The sequence below is a fragment of the Anomaloglossus baeobatrachus genome, chromosome 5, assembly GCF_048569485.1.
Source record: "Anomaloglossus baeobatrachus isolate aAnoBae1 chromosome 5, aAnoBae1.hap1, whole genome shotgun sequence".
Classification (NCBI taxonomy): domain Eukaryota; kingdom Metazoa; phylum Chordata; class Amphibia; order Anura; family Aromobatidae; genus Anomaloglossus; species Anomaloglossus baeobatrachus.
In genome coordinates, this window is record NC_134357.1 from 402,880,962 (window position 1) to 402,896,740 (window position 15,779).

The following is a 15,779-nucleotide window of genomic DNA, read 5'->3' on the forward strand; positions in this document are numbered from 1 at the left end:
TATATTCTCCTTATTTTTGCTATTCCCAGCTCCCTCTCTTTATTATATAATCCTCTCTTGTTTGATATAAAATGACTGCTAATGGAGCAGCATCTGTCCAGAATACCAGAATACCAACCCATCAGAAAAGAAACATTACCATGTTCCATCAGTAGTCATGTCATTTTATATCTAACAAGAGAGGATGCTATGAAATAAAGACAGAGCTCTATAAATAACAAAAATGACAATAGAATCCAATATGTAAGGGATGGTGCTGTACATAACAAAAGAGGGCACTATGTAATATATATGTATATACATATACAGTATATCTGCAGCTTTGTCACCATAAAAGAAAGGGGGGGCCAGGCACAATTTCTTGCACAGGGGCCCTAAGCTGTCAGTGTCAGCCCTTGTGCCGGAGGCAGGGGCAGAGCAGGGTTCAGCGTGTAGCAGTGTGATGAGGTCATCACACTGCTGTAGGAAAGCAGAGCCGTGGAGGTGGCGATGACTCGGCAGCCAGTGGGGTGAGATAACCGCTCTATGAGTCGAAGACAGGAGCGGGACAATAGCCGGAGTGGTAGAGGGGCCCGCCGACCCTGGTCCCTGCCTTGCTTGAGTTGTATGTGCGTCATTGGGCGCACATCCAGCTAAAATGCATCGCAGCTCAGAGAGGGTGCTAAATGACTTGGGAGTCGGGGAGCATGAGTAAAATGTTTGTTTTTTTGTATTCCAGGAGCCCCTCAGAAAGGGGACAGAAACCAGGATGAGTACATATATACCAGAATTTATCCATGAGGGGGATATATATACCAGGGGGCCCCCAGGATGCGCCATATATACCATGATGGGACAAATAAACAAGGAAGGGGACATATATACCAGGAACATCCCAGGGAAAGGACATATATACCAGGAGGAGGACATGTTTGCCAGGAAGGGGACAAATAAACCAAAATGGCCCAAGAGGGGGACATATATACCAGAAGAGGGACATACATACTAGGAAGGGCCCAGGATGGGGACATACAGGTACATCTCAGTAAATTAGAATATCATCTGTAAGCCATAATCATCAACATTAACATAAATAAACACTTGAAATAGATCACTCTGTATATAATGTATTCACTTTTTGTATTGAATTACTGAAATAAATTAACTTTTTTGATGATATTCTTGTTTATTGAAATGTCTCTGTATACAGTTAGGTCCAGAAATATTTGGACAGTGACACAATTTTCGCGAGTTGGGCTCTGCATGCCACCACATTGGATTTGAAATGAAACCTCTACAACAGAATTCAAGTGCAGATTGTAACGTTTAATTTGAAGGTTTGAACAAAAATATCTGATAGAAATTGTATGAATTGTACACATTTCTTTACAAACACTCCACATTTTAGGAGGTCAAAAGTAATTGGACAAATAAACCAAACCCAAACAAAATATTTTTATTTTCAATATTTTGTTGCGAATCCTTTGGAGGCAATCACTGCCTTAAGTCTGGAACCCATGGACATCACCAAACGCTGGGTTTCCTCCTTCTTAATGCTTTGCCAGGCCTTTACAGCCGCAGCCTTCAGGTCTTGCTTGTTTGTGGGTCTTTCCGTCTTAAGTCTGGATTTGAGCAAGTGAAATGCATGCTCAATTGGGTTAAGATCTGGTGATTGACTTGGCCATTGCAGAATGTTCCACTTTTTTGCACTCATGAACTCCTGGGTAGCTTTGGCTGTATGCTTGGGGTCATTGTCCATCTGTACTATGAAGCGCCGTCCGATCAACTTTGCAGCATTTGGCTTAATCTGGGCTAAAAGTATATCCCGGTACACTTCAGAATTCATCCGGCTACTCTTGTCTGCTGTTATGTCATCAATAAACACAAGTGACCCAGTGCCATTGAAAACCATGCATGCCCATGCCATCACGATGCCTCCACCATGTTTTACAGAGGATGTGGTGTGCCTTGGATCATGTGCCATTCCCTTTCTTCTCCAAACTTTTTTCTTCCCATCATTCTGGTACAGGTTGATCTTTGTCTCATCTGTCCATAGAATACTTTTCCAGAACTGAGCTGTCTTCATGAGGTGTTTTTCAGCAAATTTAACTCTGGCCTGTTTATTTTTGGAATTGATGAATGGTTTGCATCTAAATGTGAACCCTTTGTATTTACTTTCATGGAGTCTTCTCTTTACTGTTGACTTAGAGACAGATACACCTACAGTTAGGTCCAGAAATATTTGGACAGTGACACAATTTTCGCGAGTTGGGCTCTGCATGCCACCACATTGGATTTGAAATGAAACCTCTACAACAGAATTCAAGTGCAGATTGTAACGTTTAATTTGAAGGTTTGAACAAAAATATCTGATAGAAATTGTATGAATTGTACACATTTCTTTACAAACACTCCACATTTTAGGAGGTCAAAAGTAATTGGACAAATAAACCAAACCCAAACAAAATATTTTTATTTTCAATATTTTGTTGCGAATCCTTTGGAGGCAATCACTGCCTTAAGTCTGGAACCCATGGACATCACCAAACGCTGGGTTTCCTCCTTCTTAATGCTTTGCCAGGCCTTTACAGCTGCAGCCTTCAGGTCTTGCTTGTTTGTGGGTCTTTCCGTCTTAAGTCTGGATTTGAGCAAGTGAAATGCATGCTCAATTGGGTTAAGATCTGGTGATTGACTTGGCCATTGCAGAATGTTCCACTTTTTTGCACTCATGAACTCCTGGGTAGCTTTGGCTGTATGCTTGGGGTCATTGTCCATCTGTACTATGAAGCGCCGTCCGATCAACTTTGCAGCATTTGGCTTAATCTGGGCTGAAAGTATATCCCGGTACACTTCAGAATTCATCCGGCTACTCTTGTCTGCTGTTATGTCATCAATAAACACAAGTGACCCAGTGCCATTGAAAACCATGCATGCCCATGCCATCACGATGCCTCCACCATGTTTTACAGAGGATGTGGTGTGCCTTGGATCATGTGCCATTCCCTTTCTTCTCCAAACTTTTTTCTTCCCATCATTCTGGTACAGGTTGATCTTTGTCTCATCTGTCCATAGAATACTTTTCCAGAACTGAGCTGTCTTCATGAGGTGTTTTTCAGCAAATTTAACTCTGGCCTGTTTATTTTTGGAATTGATGAATGGTTTGCATCTAAATGTGAACCCTTTGTATTTACTTTCATGGAGTCTTCTCTTTACTGTTGACTTAGAGACAGATACACCTACAGTTAGGTCCAGAAATATTTGGACAGTGACACAATTTTCGCGAGTTGGGCTCTGCATGCCACCACATTGGATTTGAAATGAAACCTCTACAACAGAATTCAAGTGTAGATTGTAACGTTTAATTTGAAGGTTTGAACAAAAATATCTGATAGAAATTGTAGGAATTGTACACATTTCTTTACAAACACTCCACATTTTAGGAGGTCAAAAGTAATTGGACAAATAAACCAAACCCAAACAAAATATTTTTATTTTCAATATTTTGTTGCGAATCCTTTGGAGGCAATCACTGCCTTAAGTCTGGAACCCATGGACATCACCAAACGCTGGGTTTCCTCCTTCTTAATGCTTTGCCAGGCCTTTACAGCCGCAGCCTTCAGGTCTTGCTTGTTTGTGGGTCTTTCCGTCTTAATTCTGGATTTGAGCAAGTGAAATGCATGCTCAATTGGGTTAAGATCTGGTGATTGACTTGGCCATTGCAGAATGTTCCACTTTTTTGCACTCATGAACTCCTGGGTAGCTTTGGCTGTATGCTTGGGGTCATTGTCCATCTGTACTATGAAGCGCCGTCCGATCAACTTTGCGGCATTTGGCTGAATCTGGGCTGAAAGTATATCCCGGTACACTTCAGAATTCATCCGGCTACTCTTGTCTGCTGTTATGTCATCAATAAACACAAGTGACCCAGTGCCATTGAAAACCATGCATGCCCATGCCATCACGTTGCCTCCACCATGTTTTACAGAGGATGTGGTGTACCTTGGATCATGTGCCGTTCCCTTTCTTGTCCAAACTTTTTTCTTCCCATCATTCTGGTACAGGTTGATCTTTGTCTCATCTGTCCATAGAATACTTTTCCAGAACTGAGCTGGCTTCATGAGGTGTTTTTCAGCAAATTTAACTCTGGCTTGTCTATTTTTGGAATTGATGAATGGTTTGCATCTAGATGTGAACCCTTTGTATTTACTTTCATGGAGTCTTCTCTTTACTGTTGACTTAGAGACAGATACACCTACTTCACTGAGAGTGTTCTGGACTTCAGTTGATGTTGTGAACGGGTTCTTCTTCACCAAAGAAAGTATGCGGCGATCATCCACCACTGTTGTCATCCGTGGACGCACAGGCCTTTTTGAGTTCCCAAGCTCACCAGTCAATTCCTTTTTTCTCCGAATGTACCCGACTGTTGATTTTGCTACTCCAAGCATGTCTGCTATCTCTTTGATGGATTTTTTCTTTTTTTTAAACCTCAGGATGTTCTGCTTCACCTCAATTGAGAGTTCCTTAGACCACATGTTGTCTGGTCACAGCAACAGCTTACAAATGCAAAACCACACACCTGTAATCAACCCCAGACCTTTTAACTACTTCATTGATTACAGGTTAACGAGGGAGACGCCTTCAGAGTTAATTGCAGCCCTTAGAGTCCCTTGTCCAATTACTTTTGGTCCCTTGAAAAAGAGGAGGCTATGCATTACAGAGCTATGATTCCTAAACCCTTTCTCCGATTTGGATGTGAAAACTCTCATATTGCAGCTGGGAGTGTGCACTTTCAGCCCATATTATATATATAATTGTATTTCTGAACATGTTTTTGTAAACAGCTAAAATAACAAAACTTGTGTCACTGTCCAAATATTTCTGGCCCTGACTGTACTTCACTGAGAGTGTTCTGAACTTCAGTTGATGTTGTGAACGGGTTCTTCTTCACCAAAGAAAGTATGCGCCGATCATCCACCACTGTTGTCATCCGTGGACGCCCAGGCCTTTTTGAGTTCCCAAGCTCACCAGTCAATTCCTTTTTTCTTAGAATGTACCCGACTGTTGATTTTGCTACTCCAAGCATGTCTGCTATCTCTCTGATGGATTTTTTCTTTTTTTTCAGCCTCAGGATGTTCTGCTTCACCTCAATTGAGAGTTCCTTAGACCGCATGTTGTCTGGTCACAGCAACAGCTTCCAAATGCAAAACCACACACCTGTAATCAACCCCAGACCTTTTAATTATTTCATTGATTACAGGTTAACGAGGGAGATGCCTTCAGAGTTAATTGCAGCCCTTAGAGTCCCTTGTCCAATTACTTTTGGTCCCTTGAAAAAGAGGAGGCTATGCATTACAGAGCTATGATTCCTAAACCCTTTCTCTGATTTGGATGTGAAAACTCTCATATTGCAGCTGGGAGTGTGCACTTTCAGCCCATATTATATATATAATTGTATTTCTGAACATGTTTTTGTAAACAGCTAAAATAACAAAACTTGTGTCACTGTCCAAATATTTCTGGACCTAACTGTATACCAGGAGGGGCAGTGTGTGTGTGTGTGTGTAGGAGATAGTATACAGAGGGGGAATGTGTGTGTGTTGTGGGGGGATAGTATATAGAGAGGTAGTGTGTAGGAGCAATATGCAGAGGGGCAGTGTGCGTGGGAGGATATTATAAAGAGGGGCAGCTTGTATGTGGGGATAATATACAGAAGGACAACAAATGTGAGGGATATTATACAGAAGGACAGTGTGTGTGGGGGATATTATACTGAGGGGCGGTGTGTGTGGGGCATATTATATAGAGAGGGAGTGTGTGTGGGAGAGATATTCTATACAGGGATAGAGTATGTGTGGTGATATTATACACAGTGGCAGTGTGGGAGAGATATAATGGAGAGAGGTGCTGTAGCGGGGTGTATTATGAAGACGGGTGGTGTAGAAAGTGTATTATGGTGAGAGGCGGAGTAGAGGGTGTATTATGTAGAGGGGCAGTGTAGAGGGTGTATTAAGGAGAAGGGCGGTGTAGAAGATGTATTATGGAAAGAAGCGGTGTAGAGAGTCTATTATAGAGAAAGGCAGTGTAAAGGGTGTATTATGGAGAGAGGCGGTATGGAGGGTGTATTAAGGAGAGGGGCAGTGTAAAAGGTGTGTTATGGAGAGGAGTGGTGTGGAGGGTGTATAACGGAAAGAGGTGGTGTGGAGAGTGTATTATAGAGATGGGCGGTGTAGAAGGTGTATTATGGAGTGAGGCGGTGTAGAGGGCGTATTATGGAGAAAGGCAGTGTAGAATGTGTATTATGGAGAGGGGCAGTGTAGAAGGTGTATTATAGAGTGAGATGGTATAGAAAGTGTATTATGAAAAGAGGCGGTGTAGAGAGTGTGTTATGGAAAGCGGCAGTGTAGAGGGTGTATTATGGAGAGGGACAGTGTACAATGTGTATTATGGAGAGAGGTGGTGTAGGTGGTGCATTATGGAGAGGGGCGGTGTAGAAGGTGTATTATGGAGAGGGTAATGTGGTGTAGAGGGTGTATTATGGAGAGGTGAGATGTAGAGGGTGTAGAGGGTGTATTATTAATTTTGTAAGGGAAATACTTCATTTTCTGGAACAACTTCAAGGGTGCTAACACTTTTGGCCATAAATGTGTGTGCGCGTGTGTGTGTGTATGTGTGCGCGTGTGTGTGTGTATGTGTGCGCGTGTGTGTGTGTATGTGTGTGTGTGTGTGTATATATATATATATATATATGTATATATATATATATATATACTGCTCAATACTGCTCAAAAAAATAAAGGGAATACTAAAAAACCACTTTGTTGTTTAAGTGTTCCCTTTATTTTTTTGAACAGTATACACAGTGCAGACCAAAAGTTTGGACACATCTCCTTCAAAGGGTTTTCTCTGTTTTCATGACTCTGAAAATTGTAGATTCACATTGAAGACATCAAAACTATGAATTAACACATGTAGAATGAAATACTTAACAAAAAAGTGTGAAACAACTGAAAATATGTCTTATATTCTAGGTTCTTCAAAGTAGCCACCTTTTCCTTTGATTACTGTTTTGCACACTCTTGGCATTCTCTTGATGAGCTTCAAGAGGTAGTCACTGGAAATGGTCTTCCATCAGTCTTGAAAGAGTTCCCAGAGATGCTTAGCACTTGTTGGCCCTTTTGCCTTCACTCTGCGGTCCAGCTCACCCCAAACCATCTCGATTGGGTTCAGGTCTGGTGAGGGTGGAGGCCAGGTCATCTGGCGTAGCACCCCATCACTCTCCTTCTTAGTCAAATAGCCCTTGCACAGCCTGGAGGTGTGTTTGGGGTCATTGTCCTGTTGAAAAATAAATGATGGTCCAACTAAATGCAAACCTGATGGAATAGCATACTGCTGCAAGATGCTGTAGTAGCCATGCTGATTCAGTATGCCTTCAATTTTGAATAAATCATCAACAGTGTCAACAGCAAAGCACCCCGACACCATCACACCTCCTCCTCCTTGCTTCACGGTGGGAACAAGGTATGTAGAGTCCATCCGTTCACCTTTTCTGCGTCGCACAAAGACACAGTGGTTGGATCCAAAGATCTCAAATTTGGACTCATCAGACCAAAGCACAGATTTACACTAGCCCAATGTCCATTCCTTGTGTTTTTTAACCCAAACAAGTCTCTTCTGCTTGTTGCCTGTCCTTAGCAGTGGTTTCCTAGCAGCTATTTTACCATGAAGGCCTGCTGCACAAAGTCTCCTCTTAACTAGAGATGAGCGAACCGGTCCCGGTTCGGCTCGAGGTCGGTTCGCCGAACGGAGGTCCCGTTCGAGTTCGGTTCGTCGAACGTTCGACGAACCGAACTCGAGCCAATAGGAAACAATGGCAGGCAATCACAAACACAGAAAAACACCTAGAAAACACCCTCAAAGGTGTCCAAAAGGTGACAAACAACTCACAACACAACACAAACACATGGGAAAGTGACAAGGACATAAACTCATGCGAAAACAAAACAGCTGGACAAGGAAAAAGAGGAGGACACACAGATATAAGAGTATATGCAAGGAAACATCGATTCCATTATTGTGCAACTTGAGCCCTGCTCATTTTAGGCTTCCAATCTGGATAAATTGCCTGAGCTCGCCACGTACGCCTTGGGGATCTTGTCATGTCCTGCAGCCAGCGTTCTCTCGGAACCTGTCTTCAGTGCTGCTGGTGGTCTGCTGGCAGATAAGCACACGCGTCTGTCCACTGACAATGTGGACATGGCTCTCAGAGGACTTTTCTTCCCCTGGGTCAGCCAGGGGACGGGAAAGGCACGCGTATTTTTGAGAGTGCTTTATGCAAAGCATCTTTTTCTTTTTCAAAAGGGGGGGTCAACCGATGCCAGTCAAGTGGGGTGTGTGGCCCAGTTAGTGGCAACGAGGGAGACTGTGGTTGGAGTCCCCTCGCTGTGTTTTACATGCTTTTAGAAGGTCATGACATGGCTTGGAGGTTGACTTTCAGCATCTGCAAACTGTTGGCTACCAAAATGCTGCCTTTCCAACACCTGTGGTTATAGACAATGAGGAACATACTGATGAAGATGAGACGCAGATACCCGATTGGGATGACAACTGAAATATTCGGTCAGGGCAAGAAGAGGCTCAGTCTGAGGGGGAGGGGAGTGCAAACACAACAATTGATGATGAAGTTCTAGATCCCACCTACTGTCAACCCACAGTCAGACACTCGAGGAGGTCAACAGAGGCGGTGGAGGAGGATGCAACCGACGACGAAGTTACCTTGCGCCTTCCTGGACAGAGTCGGAGCACTGGTAGCACGTCTACAACTGCATCCTCAGCCACCACTCTGCCTCTGAGCATTATTCGGGGTGGATCAACAGGTCGCATGGCCTCTAAGCCTTGCCTAGCCTGGTCCTTTTTTGACATAGAAAAAGATCGCCCAAATTATGTGATCTGTAAAATTTGTCATGGTTCTCTTAGTAGAGGTCAAAACCTCAGCAGTTTGACAACTTCTTCCATGAATCGTCACATGAATAAATATCATATGGCCCGGTGGGAAGCTCACCGTGCTGCAATGCGGCCTAGCGGAGCCAACCATCCACCGCCTGCCCCTTCCAGTGCATCCGCGCGCTCGTCATCTTCTAGGACTGTGGGGACAGCTGTCACACCTGTTTTTCCACCCACAACTTCCACCACTGTAACCGCTACAGGCAGTTTGCTTGGTAGGTCGTCAGTTGGTTTGGAAGGGGAAACAAGTACGTGTGTACAGCTCTCTCAGACATTGATAGCACCAACGTTGGATGAAGGCAACATCATGTCTCCGCCTGCACTTTCCTCACAAACCTGCATTTTTCCATGGACACCCTACTCAACACCGTCTACACACAGCAGCCAGATCTCTGTCCCTCAGATGTGGTCAAATAAAAGGCCACTTCCTGCGACCCATGACAAAGCTAAGAGGTTGACTCTATCCCTCTGTAAGCTGTTGGCTACCAAAATGCTGCCTTCCCGCCTAGTGGACACACAGGATTTTAGAGACCTTATGTCTGTCGCTGTGATCCAGTACAAGATGCCCAATCACCACTGCTTCTCCAAGAACAGCATGCCCGCGCTACACCAGCATGTCGCACACAACATCACCACTTCCTTGAGCAACTCTGTGTGCGACAGGGTGCATTTCAACACAGATACTTGGACCAGTAAGCATAGACAGGGTCATTACATGTCACTGACTGGGCACTGGCAAACTATGGTGAGAGATGGAGAAGGGTCTGCTGTCCAAGTCTTGCCGTCCCCACGAGTTGTTTCAATCCTTCTTCTGTATGTAGAAGTTAATACACTGCTTCTGCCTCTTCAACCTCGTGTGGGTCCTCCACCTTGGCGCAAACCCTGTGTGGTCAGGCCACCCTTCCTTGTAACTGCGCACAAGGAATACCACACACCTCCTTACTATGCTGGCAGCAGAGCTCAATGCCATCAGGCGGTCAAAGGTTTACTTTGAAATGTATGGGAAATGTGAGTCACACCGCTGAGAAGTTGTGGACGGTTAGCTCTGGAGACCGAGTTTCATCAATGGTTGTCTCCACTGAACCAGCAGCCAGGGAAGGCCGGGTGCGACAATGATGCAAACATGGGTGCGGCCCTTCGCTGTGACAATGTGACACACATGGCTTGTGTGGTTCACGTGTTGAACCTGGTTGTCCAGCAATTTTTAAAGCACTATCCTGGCCCACATGGCCTTCTGCAGAGAGCACGGTGTAACGCCTTCCTTGATCCACACACTCAGATGGGCTGTTAATGATAGGCTAGAGGGAAGCCACTCACCAAGTAGGACCCCTAGAACCCTGAAACCCTTTAACCCCTATACAGGGATTAGGAATTACACAGGGCCCAAGATGATTAATACCTGTGGAAGGCTGCAGTTCCAGAGAATAGTAGTCAGGCAGGGTCAAAACATTAATTGAGGAACAGGAACAGAATGGGACGGGCAGGACTTAATCAGAAAACAAGCAGAGGTGAAATGCGGATCGGCCAACAAGGTACATAAACAGCAAGCAGGAAAAGTAGTCAGGTAACAAGCACACAAAATCATAAAACAGAACTGGGGGTAAAATTAACCAGAGGTTCATAGCTATGTCTGGCAGTGGTCAAAAGACAGGATGGGCATAAAAAAGGGTGTAGTGTCTTCCCATTGGTTGTAGCTGTATGATGGTATTTCATGTGTGAGATACCCACCAGCTACATTCAGCCAGAGATTCTGCATCTGTCAAGGTAATGCAGCCCAGTGTGTGAGCATAACCTGCGTCCACCTGCGCCGCTGGCATCGACTCCTCTCCCATCATCAGCACTATTCATGAAAGGAACACGTTGTCACCTGGCGACCGGAGTACAAATTAACGGAGCGGACTCCGTTGGTGACTTAACAGCCGTGTGCGGCAATGATGCAAACCTGGCTGCGGGCCATCAGCATGGCAATGTGACACACGAGCCTTGTATGGCTCGCGTGTTGAACCTAATTCTCCATCAATTTTTAAAACACCATCACGGCCTACATGGCCTTGTGCAGCGTGCACGCTCGCTATGTGCTCACTTCCATCGTGCGCACACAGCAGCTCAACAACTTTCGTCGCAACAGAAGTCTTTAGGTCTGCTGGTTAAACGCCTGAAATGCGATGTGCCCACACGCAGGAATTTGAATCTGCACATGTTGCAGCGTTTGTGGCAACACCGCCGAACCCTGCTGCAATACGTTATGACATATAGCCTGGCCTAACTTGATCCAGAGGTGGTGCAGATCACGCTGCTGGAGTGGTGTCAGATCAAGGACCTATGCACCCTGCTACACAGTTTACAAATGTCGATGAAGATGTTTAGCACTGGCAATGTCATTCTCAGCGTGACAATTCTGGTCATCTACATGATGGAGCGCACTGTAATTATTATTCGGAGTCAGGTGTTGGGACAACAGGAAGGGGAGGAAGTACAGGAGGAGTCATATGCGGAAGGGATAACAAGATCTACGAGGTCCAGATGGTCAGTGGCACCTAGGCGGCAGTCATGGTGAGGGAGAGTGATTAACAAGGGTGCATAGTATCAGCAAAAAGTGTTGAGGAAGGTGCAGGAGCCAATGAAGAAATGGAGGACGAACTTGCGATGGGCATGGAAGACTCAGCAGATGAGTGAGAGCTTGCTCACATTTCGGTTGTGCGAGGTTGTGGTGAGAGGGCAGAGGAAGGAGGCACGATTCTCACCTCTCTGCCACCAACACACCAAGGACTTGGTCCTCCTGGATGCACAAGACACATCAGCGGCTTCTTGCTGCACTACCTACAACATGACCCTCGGATTGTACGAATTCAAAGTAATCCAGAATACTGGGATGCCACACTGTTACATCCCCGGTACAAGACAAAATTTGGCAAAATAATTCGTGCCATAGAAATGGACGCACGTATACAGGAGTATCTGCATAATGTGGTACGCAATCTTAGATCTACTTTCCCACTAAACACCAGTGCTGCACAGAGTGAATCTCAACGCTTTGTCATGGATAGGAGGAAATGGTCTTTTACTTGTCCACATCTGAGGGACCGAGGGCTGGCTGCTGTGCTGAGATGGCGTTGAGTACGGTGTCCCTGCAGAGTTGCACTTTTGTTCATATACCAAAATGAGTTGAAAAAGGACAGATGCTGGTGGAACGGGGAACAGGTGTGTTGGAAAGGGGAAAAAAGTTTTGGTCCGTGGATTTGGTGGTTAAGCAACAGTAACATTTGCTGAAGAAACACCATCTGTTACAGTGTGACTGGCAGATTTGGATAAAGTGGTATATACTATGTTACCGCTATATAACGTAAATTAATAAGAAAAGAAAGAGAAAGGTATATATCACCTTCAGCAGTCAGTGTCCACCGTGCTCCCAGTTGGAAAAGGAGAGTTTGGCAACTGGAAGGTTTGGTGGAGGATACAGAGCTGTGTGGCTATGAAACTAATAGTATGCTGAACCGAGTTAGACGCCATTCGGATCTGGAGACTGGGAGCCCTGTTAGCGTCACAGGGTCCACATGCCCACCCAGCCCAGGAACTCCCTGTTAACCACACAGGGGCCATTGAGTACGCTGACCGTGTGCGTAGGGGCCACACCTGTGGACAGCAGGCGCATCAGCAGCAGCAGGCCTGTTAATGCCACTGGGCTGCACAAGCAGGACTGGTAGGACAGGAGCTGGTCTTAACCGTTCTGCGTTACCAACTGTGGTGGTGGCCTGCATCCACCACCCTATCCCTGCCTACCTCTGGCCTAAAGCCGCAATGGGTTCAACACATGGAGGTGTGCTCTTTCGTAGCATAATAGAAGACTGCGTACCTCCTTGTTGGCTCCAGCCCCTTTTATAACCTGGGTCCGCCCCAAACCAGGGTGAACCACAATGCACCTCCTGGAGACAAAAGTAAAGTGACACGTCATGAGTGGCATAAGTAGCGTCCTATTTGGAACCGCAACTTCAATGATGACCTCATGGCTGCCATGACCCAAACACCTCACCAGTCATCGTCTGACCATCAATAATGCGGTGACAAGTCATAGGTGTGGGCCTCTGCAAGCCATTTGGGAGGACACCTGATGCCCTGTGGTCTATATGGGACCCCCACATCAGGGGCAGGGCCCAAGAGTTCATTACCGTACCTAGTCTCTGATGCAGTAAGTTCCTGAGCATGCTCAGTAGCATGAAATACAGTCTCTGAAAAAAGACTATCAGCTTTAGCATGGTGTCTAGGCACAAAACAGGACTTAGACCCGGCACGGAATGCAAGCACCTGTGCAAAGAGGCTTTTCACACTTAGTGTGGGAGCATGCGCTGTATCCCGAAATGAAGACTTAGCGTCAGGAATAACACAGTCAGGCTGAGCATACTCACTAGGCAAAACACTGTAACTAGGCTGCAGCTGGGGTAAATCGGCACACGCATGCGCACTAGCTGCCTCTCCACACTTAGACGTGGAGGGGAAATTGCTCTTGGAGATGCTGTCTATGAACAGAAGGAAAAGCTAAAGGAAGCCTGACTTTCTATCCCTCCGAATTATGAAATGCAGCAATGAATTCCATGAGTTTGCTATAACATTAGCGTAGCAAAATGTGCATGAGGGTGTCATGTAGAGGTGCTAGAAATAGCTTGTCACCAGTGGGGCACTAATGGAATACAACAGCCAGTTCTATGATGCCACAAAATGGCAGTATTTTTTGCTATCATTATAGCTCATTAAAAACAGAGCAGGAGGGTGTCATGCAGAGGTGCTGCACATAGATTTGCAGTAGTGTGAATAGACAAAAGTCCAATAGCCACGTTTAGGATGCCACTAGGTACACTGACTGTTTGCTAGTATAATGGCTTAGTTATAATGAGTTGGAGTGTGCAATGCAGGCAGACGTGCTGCAAATATCTTTACAATAGTGTGAATAGACAAAAGTCCAATAGCCACGTTTAGGATGCCACTAGGTACACTGACTGTTTGCTAGTATAATGGCTTAGTTAAAAAAAGGTGGAGTGTGCAATGCAGGCAGACGTGCTGCAAATATCTTTACAATAGTGTGAATAGACAAAAGTCCAATAGCCACGTTTAGGATGCCACTAGGTACACTGACTGTTTGCTAGTATAATGGCTTAGTTATAATGAGTTGGAGTGTGCAATGCAGGCAGACGTGCTGCAAATATCTTTACAATAGTGTGAATAGACAAAAGTCCAATAGCCACGTTTAGGATGCCACTAGGTACACTGACTGTTTGCTAGTATAATGGCTTAGTTATAATGAGTTGGAGTGTGCAATGCAGGCAGACGTGCTGCAAATATCTTTACAATAGTGTGAATAGACAAAAGTCCAATAGCCACGTTTAGGATGCCACTAGGTACACTGACTGTTTGCTAGTATAATGGCTTAGTTATAATGAGTTGGAGTGTGCAATGCAGGCAGACGTGCTGCAAATACCGTATTTTTCGCTTTATAAGACGCACTTTTGTTCCCCCAAATTTTGGGGGAAAGTAGGGGGTGCGTCTTATAAGCCGAATATACGGGGGGGGGAGGGGGGGTGGTATATATATATGTACCCTGCAGCGTCCAGGGGAGGTGGGGGCAGCAGCTCTGGAGCACAGTGGAACGCTGCGGGCTGCTGCCTTTGATCTCCTGCACCCGCTCATATAATATGCACAGCCGCTGTCCATCTCCAATGGTGCTGAAATCGCACGCAGTGAGGGGCTGGTGAGCGGTGCATATTATATGAGCCTGCGTCCCAGTGTGATCGCACATGCCCACCCCTGTGTTAGATTTGGCCCCCAGGCTGCTGCTCATTCTAAAATAAAAAATCTTTACTCACCCTGCAGCGTTTCTCCTCGTGCCCCTGCTTCCAGTGTGATCAGGCAAGCAGAGATCTCAGCCTGCTGTGCCGATCACATGACCGCACTGACAACCAGGAAGTAAGGAAGAACAGAAGCACGGAGCAGACAGGAGGGAGCTCAGCACTGCAGGAGATAAGGAAAGAGGGGTTTATTTTACTTTGGGCAGCAGCCTAGGGGCCATATCTGACACAGGGGGACTTGTGCGATCTATAGGGGCCCATGGGCAGCACTATGGGGGCGATATCTGACACAGGGGGACTTGTGCGATCTATAGGGGCCCATGGGCAGCACTATGGGGGAGATATCTGACACAGGGGGACTTGTGCGATCTATAGGGGCCCATGGGCAGCACTATGGGGGAGATATCTGACACAGGGGGACTTGTGCGATCTATATAGGGGCCATGGGCAGCACTATGGGGGCGATATCTGACACAGGGGGACTTGTGCGATCTATAGGGGCCATGGGCAGCACTATGGGGGCGATATCTGACACAGGGGGACTTGTGCGATCTATATAGGGGCCATGGGCAGCACTATGGGGGCGATATCTGACACAGGGGGACTTGTGCGATCTATAGGGGCCATGGGCAGCACTATGGGGGCGATATCTGACACAGGGGGACTTGTGCGATCTATATAGGGGCCATGGGCAGCACTATGGGGGCGATATCTGACACAGGGGGACTTGTGCGATCTATATAGGGGCCATGGGCAGCACTATGGGGGCGATATCTGACACAGGGGGACTTGTGCGATCTATAGGGGCCATGGGCAGCACTATGGGGGCGATATCTGACACAGGGGGACTTGTGCGATCTATAGGGGCCATGGGCAGCACTATGGGGGCAATATCTAACACAGGGGGACTTGTGCGATCTATAGGGGCCATGGGCAGCAGCATGGGGGCGTTATCTAACACGG

General features: G+C 46.0%; 1 protein-coding gene across 1 annotated transcript in view; it reads right to left on the bottom strand.

Annotated features, from left to right (window-relative positions):
* Nucleotides 1–15,176, bottom strand: part of LOC142310215 (NXPE family member 1-like) — a 99,123-nt gene extending 83,947 nt beyond the window's left edge. Inside the window, exon 1 of the mRNA XM_075347703.1 lies at nucleotides 14,835–15,176. The gene's annotated coding sequence lies outside the window, so the exon portion shown is untranslated. The remainder of the gene's footprint in view (nucleotides 1–14,834) is intronic.
* Between the last annotated feature and the right edge of the window lie 603 nt (nucleotides 15,177–15,779).